Here is an 8,324-nt window from a genome sequence, read left to right on the forward strand (position 1 = left end):
GAGCTAGTCAACTAGAGGCTCACTAGGGACATGTTGTGGTCTATGTATTCACACATGTATTACGATTTCCGGATAACACAATTATAGCATGAACAATAGACAATTATCATGAACAAGGAAATATAATAATAACCACTTTATTATTGCCTCTAGGGCATATTTCCAACAGTCTCCTACTTGCACTAGAGTCAATAATCTTGTTACATTGTGATGAATCGAACACCCATAGAGTTCTGGTGTTGATCATGTTTTGCTCGTGGAAGAGGTTTAGTCAACGGATCTGCGACATTCAGATCCGTATGCACTTTACAAATATCTATGTCTCCATCTTGAATATATTCACGAATGGAGTTGAAGCGACGCTGGATATGCCTGGTCTTCCTGTGAAACCTGGGATCCTTGGCAAGGGCAATAGCTCCAGTGTTGTCACAGAAGAGTGTCATTGGGCCCGACGCATTGGGAATAATTCCTAGGTCGGTGATGAACTCCTTCATCCAGAGTGCTTCCTGTGCTACCTCCGAGGCTGCTATATACTCCGCTTCACATGTAGATTCCGCCACGACGCTTTGCTTGCAAGTACACCAGTTGACTGCCCCACCATTCAAAATATACACATATCCGGTTTGCGACTTGGAGTCATCCAGATCTGTGTCGAAGCTAGCATCGACGTAACCCTTTACGACGAGCTCTTCGTCACCTCCATAAACGAGAAACATATCCTTAGTCCTTTTTAGGTACTTCAGGATATTCTTGACCGTTGTCTAGTGTTCCATGCCGGGATTACTTTGGTACCTTCCTACCAAACTTATGGCAAGGTTCACATCAGGTCTGGTACACAGCATGGCATACATAATAGACCCTATGGCCGAGGCATAGGGGATGACACTCATCTTTTCTCTATCTTCTGCCGTGGTCGAGCATTGAGCCGTGCTCAATCTCACACCTTGCAATACATGCAAGAACCCCTTCTTGGACTAATCCATATTGAACTTCTTCAATATCTTGTCAAGGTATGTGCTTTGTGAAAGACCAATGAGGCGTCTCGATCTATCTCTGTAGATCTTGATGCCTAATATGTAAGCAGCTTCTCCAAGGTCCTTCATTGAAAAACACTTATTCAAGTAGGCCTTTATGCTTTCCAAGAATTCTATATCATTTCCCATCAATAGTATGTCATCCACATATAATATGAGAAATGCTACAGAGCTCCCACTCACTTTCTTGTAAACACAGGCTTCTCCATAGGTCTGGGTAAACCCAAACGCTTTGATCATCTCATCAAAGCGAATGTTCCAACTCCGAGATGGTTGCACCACCCATAGATTGAGCGCTGGAGCTTGCATACCTTGTCAGCATTCTTAGGATCGACAAAACCTTCCGGCTGCATCATATACAATTCTTCCTTAAGGAAACCATTAAGGAATGCCGTTTTGACGTCCATTTGCCATATCTCATAATCATAGAATGCGGCAATTGCTAACATGATTCGGACGGACTTCAGCTTCGCTACGGGTGAGAAGGTCTCATCGTAGTCAACCCCTTGAACTTGTCGATAACCCTTAGCGACAAGCCGAGCCTTATAGATGGTCACATTACCATCCGTGTCTGTCTTCTTCTTAAAGATCCATTTATTCTCTATGGCTTGCCGATCATCGGGCAAGTCTGTCAAAGTCCATACTTCATTTTCATACATGGATCCTATCTCGGATTTCATGGCTTCAAGCCATTTGTTGGAATCCGGGCCCGCCATCGCTTCTTCATAGTTCAAAGGTTCACCATTGTCTAACAACATGATTTCCAGGACAGGGTTGCCGTATCACTCTGGTGCAGAACGTGTCCTTGTGGACCTACGAAGTTCAGTAGCAACTTTATCCAAAGTTTCATGATCATCATCATTAACTTCCTCTCTAGTTAGTGTAGGCACCACAGAAACATCTTCCTGAGCTGCGCTACTCTCCGGTTAAAAAGGTAATACCTCATCAAGTTCTACTTTCCTCCCACTTACTTCTTTTGAGAGAAACTCTTTCTCCAGAAAGGATCCATTCTTGGAAACAAAGACCTTTCCTTCATATCTGAGGTAGAAGGTATACCCAATAGTTTCCTTAGGGTATCCTATGAAGACGCATTTTTCCGACTTGGGTTCAAGCTTTTCAGGTTGAAGTTTCTTGACATAAGAATCACATCCCCAAACTTTCAGAAATGACAGCTTAGGTTTCTTTCCAAACCATAATTCATACGGTGTCGTCTCAATAGATTTCAACGGAGCTCTATTTAAAGTGAATGCGGCAGTCTCTAAAGCATAATCCAAAAATGATAGCGGTAGATCGGTAAGAGACATCATAGATCGCACCATATCCAATAGAGTGCGATTACGACGTTCGGACACACCATTACGCTGAGGTGTTCCAGGCGGCGTGAGTTTTGAAACAATTCCACATTTCCTTAAGTGTGTGCCAAATTCGTGACTCAAATATTCCCCTCCACGATCTGATCGTAAGAACTTTATTTTCCTGTCACGTTGATTCTCAACCTCACTCTGAAATTCCTTGAACTTTTCAAAGGTCTCAGACTTGTGTTTCATTAAGTAGACACACCCATATCTACTTAAGTCATCAGTGAGGGTGGGAACATAACGATAACCACCGCGAGCCTCAACGCTCATTGGACCGCACACATCAGTATGTATGATTTCCAATAAGTTGGTTGCTCGCTCCATTGTTCCGGAGAACGGAGTCTTGGTCATTTTTCCCATGAGGCATGGTTCGCACGTGTCAAATGATTCATAATCAAGAGACTCCAAAAGTCCATCTGCATGGAGTTTCTTCATGCGTTTGACACCAATGTGACCAAGGCGGCAGTGCCACAAGTATGTGGGACTATCATTATCAACCTTACATCTTTTGGCATTCACACTATGAATATGTGTAACATCACGTTCGAGATTCAATAAGAATAACCAGCGGGGCATGACCATAAAACATATCTCTCATATAGATAGAACAACCATTATTCTCAGATTTAAATGAGTAGCCATCTCGCATTAAGCGAGATCCAGATACAATGCTCATGCTCAAAGCTGGCACTAAATAACAATTATTGAGGTTTAAAACTAATCCCGTAGGTAAATGTAGAGGTAGCGTGCCGACAGCGATCACATCGACCTTGGAACCATTCCCGACGCGCATCGTCACCTCATCCTTCGCCAGTCTCCGCTTATTCCGCAGCTCCTGTTTTGAGTTACAAATATGAGCAACCGCACCGGTATCAAATACCCAGGAGCTACTACGAGTGCTGGTAAGGTACACATCAATAACATGTATATCATATATACCTTTGGTATTGCCGGCCTTCTTATCCGCTAAGTACTTGGGGCAGTTCCGCTTCCAGTGACCGTTTCCCTTGCAATAAAAGCACTCAGTCTCAGGCTTGGGTCCAAGCTTTGGCTTCTTCCCGGCAACTGACTTACCGGGCGCGGCAACTCCCTTGCCATCCTTCTTGAAGTTCTTCTTACCCTTGCCTTTCTTGAAACTAGTGGTTTTATTCACCATCAACACTTGATGTTCCTTTTTGATCTCCACCTCCGCTGATTTCAGCATTGAATATACCTCAGGAATGGTTTTCTCCATCCCCTGCATATTGAAATTCATCACAAAGCTCTTGTAGCTAGGTGGAAGCGACTGAAGGATTCTGTCAATGACCGCGTCATCCGGGAGATTAACTCCCAGCTGAGACAAGCGGTTGTGCAACCCAAACATTTTGAGTATGTGCTCGCTGACAGAACTATTCTCCTCCATCTTACAACTGTAGAACTTGTCGGAGACTTCATATCTCTTGACTCTGGCATGAGCTTGGAAAACCATTTCAGCTCTTGGAACATCTCATATGCTCCGTGCTGCTCAAAACGCTTTTGGAGCCCCGATTCTAAGCTGTAAAGCATGCCGCACTGAACCAGGGAGTAATCATCACTACGCGACTGCCAGGCGTTCATAACGTCTTGAGTTCCTGGGAAAACAGGTGCTTCACCTAGCGGTGCATCAAGGACATATGCTTTCTTGGCAGCTATGAGGATGATCCTCAAGTTACGGACCCAGTCCGTATAGTTGCTACCATCGTCTTTCATCTTGGTTTTCTCTAGGAACGCGTTGAAGTTGAGGGCAACATTAGCGTGGGCCATTTGATCTACAAGACATATTGTAAAGATATTTAGACTAAGTTCATGACAATTAAGTTCATATAATCAAATTAATTAATGAACTCTCACTCAGATAGACATCCCTCTAGTCATCTAAGTGATACATGATCTGAATCGACTAGGCCGTGTCCGATCATCACGTGAGACGGACTAGTCATCAACGGTGAACATCTCCATGTTAATCGTATCTACTATACGACTCATGTTCGACCCTTCGGTCTCTCGTGTTCCGAGGCCATGTCTGTACATGCTAGGCTCGTCAAGTCAACCTAACTATTTTGCATGTGTAAATCTGGCTTATGATAACCCACAAGTATAGGGGATCGCTACAGTTTTCGAGGGTAGAGTATTCAACCCAAATTTATTGATTCGACACAAGGGGAGCCAAATAATATTCTCAAGTATTAGCAGTTGAGTTGTCAATTCAACCACACCTGGATAACTTAATATCTGCAGCAAAGTATTTAGTAGCACAGTAGTATGGAAGTAACGGTAACGTTGATAAAAGTAACAGTGATAGTTTTGTAGTGATTGTAACAGTGGCAACGGTAAAGTAAATAAGCGAAGAACAATATGTGAAAAGCTCGTAGGCATTGGATCGGTGATGCAGAATTATGCCAGATGCGGTTCATCATGTAACAGTCATAACATAGGGTGACACAGAACTAGCTCCAATTCATCAATGTAATGTAGGCATGTATTCCAAATATAGTCATACGTGCTTATGGAAAAGAACTTGCATGACATCTTTTGTCCTACCCTCCCGTGGCAGTGGGGTCCTAGCGGAAACTAAGGGATATTAAGGCCTCCTTTTAATAGAGTACCGGACCAAAGCATTAACACATAGTGAATACATGAACTCCTCAAACTATGGTCATCACCGGGAGTGGTCCCGATTATTGTCACTTCGGGGTTGCCGGATCATAACACATAGTAGGTGACTATAGACTTGCAAGATAGGATCAAGAACTCACATATATTCATGAAAACATAATAGGTTCAGATCTGAAATCATGGCACTCGGGCCCTAGTGACAAGCATTAAGCATAGCAAAGTCATAGCAACATCAATCTCGGAACATAGTGGATACTAGGGATCAAACCCTAACAAAACTAACTCAATTACATGATAAATCTCATCCAACCCATCACCGTCCAGCAAGCCTACGATGGAATTACTCACGCACGGCGGTGAGCATCATGAAATTGGTGATGGAGGATGGTTGATGATGACGACGGTGACGGATTCCCCTCTCCGGAGCCCCGAACGGACTCCGGATCAGCCCTCCCGAGAGAGTTTAGGGCTTGGCGGCGGCTCCGTATCGTAAAATGTGATGAATCTTTCTCTCTGATTTTTCTCTCCCCGAACGTGAATATATAGAGTTGGAGTTGAGGTCGGTGGAGCACCAGGGGGCCCACGAGGCAGGGGGCGCGCCTCCCACCCTCGTGGATAGGGTGTGGGCCCCCTGGCCTTGATTCTTTTGCCAGTATTTTTTATTATTTCCAAAAATAATCTCCGTGAAGTTTCAGGTCATTCCGAGAACTTTTGTTTCTGCACAAAGATAACACCATGGCAATTCTGCTGAAAACAGCGTTAGTCCGGGTTAGTTCCATTCAAATCATGCAAGTTAGAGTCCAAAACAAGGGCAAAAGTGTTTGGAAAAGTAGATACGACGGAGACGTATCAACTCCCCCAAGCTTAAACCTTTGCTTGTCCTCAAGTAATTCAGTTGATAAACTGAAAGTGATAAAGAAAAACTTTTACAAACTCTGTTTGCTCTTGTTGTTGTAAATATGTAAAGCCAGCGTTCAAGTTTTCAGCAAATATTATGACTAACCATATTCACAATAACACTTAGGTCTCATGTTTACTCATGTCAATGGCATAATCAACTAGATAGCAATAATAATAAATCTCGGATGACAACACTTTCTCAAAACAATCATAATATGATATAACAAGATGGTATCTCGCTAGCCCTTTCTGAGACCGCAAAACATAAATGCAGAGCACCTTTAAAGATCAAGGACTGACTAGACATTGTAATTCATGGTAAAAGAGATCCAGTCATAGTCATACTCAATATAAATTAATAGTAATGGATGCAAATGACAGCGGTGCTCTCCAACTGGTGCTTTTTAATAAGAGGGTGATGACTCAACATAAAAGTAAATAGATAGGCCCTTCGCAGAGGGAAGCAGGGATTTGTAGAGGTGCCAGAGCTCGGTTTTGAAATAGAGATGAATAATATTTTGAGCGGCATACTTTCATTGTTAACATAACAACCGAGAGACGGCGATATCTTCCATGCTACACACATTAATTATAGGCGGTTCCCAAACAGAATGGTAAAGTTTATACTCCCCCTCCACCAACAAGCATCAATCCATGGCTTGCTCGAAACAACGAGTGCCTCCAACTAACAACAGTCCCGGGGGAGTTTTGTTTGCAATTATTTTGATTTGATTTGCATAAAGCAATGGGACTGGGCATCCCGGTGACCAGCCATTCTCTCGTGAGTGAGGAGCGGAGTCCAATCCTCTTGAGAATAACCCGCCTAGCATGGAAGATACAGACAGCCCTAGTTGATACATGAGCTATTCGAGCATGCAAAACAGAATTTCATTTGAAGGTTTAGAGTTTGGCACATACAAATTTACTTGGAACGGCAGGTAGATACCACATATAGGAAGGTATGATGGACTCATATGGGATAACTTTGGGGTTTAAGGGATTGGATGCACAAGCAGTATTCCCGCTTAGTACAAGTGAAGGCTAGCAAAAGACTGGGAAGCGACCAACTAGAGAGCGACAACAGTCATGAACATGCATTAAAATTAATGAACATTGAGTGCAAGCATGAGTAGGATATAATCCGCCATGAACATAAATATCGTGAAGGCTATGTTGATTTTGTTTCAACTACATGTGTGAACATGTGCCAAGTCAAGTCACTTAAATCATTCAAAGGAGGATACCACCCCATCATACCACATCACAACCATTTTAATAGCATGTTGGCACGCAAGATAAACCATTATAAACTCCTAGCTAATTAAGAATGGCATAAGCAACTATAATCTCTAATTGTCATTGCAAACATGTTTGTTCATAATAGGCTGAATCAGGAACGATGAACTAATCATATTTACAAAAACAAGAGAGATCGAGTTCATACCAGCTTCTCTCATCTCAATCAATTCATCATATCGTCATAATTGCCTTTCACTTGCACGACCGAACGATGTGAATAATAATAATAGTGCACGTGCATTGGACTAAGCTGGAATCTGCAAGCATTCAATAAACAGGAGAAGACAAGGCAATACGGGCTCTCGGTTAAATCAACAATAATGCATATAAGAGCCACCTCAACATTTTCATTATGGTCTTCTCCTATCGACCCCCAAAGAAAAGAAAAGAAATAAAACTATTTACACGGGAAAGCTCCCAACAAGCAAAAGAAGAACGGGAAATCTTTTTGGGTTTTCTTTTAATTATTACTACTACAGCAAGAAAAGTAAACTAGCTAAAAGCTACTACTATTTTTTTTATTTTTCTTAAGGTTTTTCAAACACACAAGAAGAAAGCGTAAAAAGGAAAATAAACTAGCATGGATATTACAGTGAAAAAGTATGAACACCGACAACTAGCATGAGTGTGTGAACATAAATGTAATGTCGGTGAGAAATACGTACTCCCCCAAGCTTAGGCTTTTGGCCTAAGTTGGTCTATTGCCATGGCTGGCCTGGCGGATATCCGAAGTTGTAATTGGGGTCGTACTGAGATGTAGCGGCTATTGCATCGTGGGCTGCAGCTTGGAGGCGGGCTGTCTCTGTCCTCCTCTTATACTCGTCTGCCTCCTCTCTGGTTATAAAATATCTCTCTTTTGCCTGAAAGTGAAAGAAAGTAGGAGAAGGGAGAGCGACGTGATAGGTGCGTCGTCTGTCAAAGATTAGCCGGTACTGGAGGAACTGATCGTTCCTCTCAACAAAAAGTTGAAGAACCATAGCCTCATAATCTAAATAAGCAGGAGGCAACTCAACATCATACTCATGTATGGGTATATCAAGAAAATTAGCTAAACGGGTTGCATAAATTCCACCAAAGAAATCTCCATTAAATCTATTAT

Source organism: Triticum aestivum, chromosome 3D (assembly GCF_018294505.1).
Source record: "Triticum aestivum cultivar Chinese Spring chromosome 3D, IWGSC CS RefSeq v2.1, whole genome shotgun sequence".
In the NCBI taxonomy this organism is placed as follows: Eukaryota; Viridiplantae; Streptophyta; class Magnoliopsida; order Poales; family Poaceae; genus Triticum; species Triticum aestivum.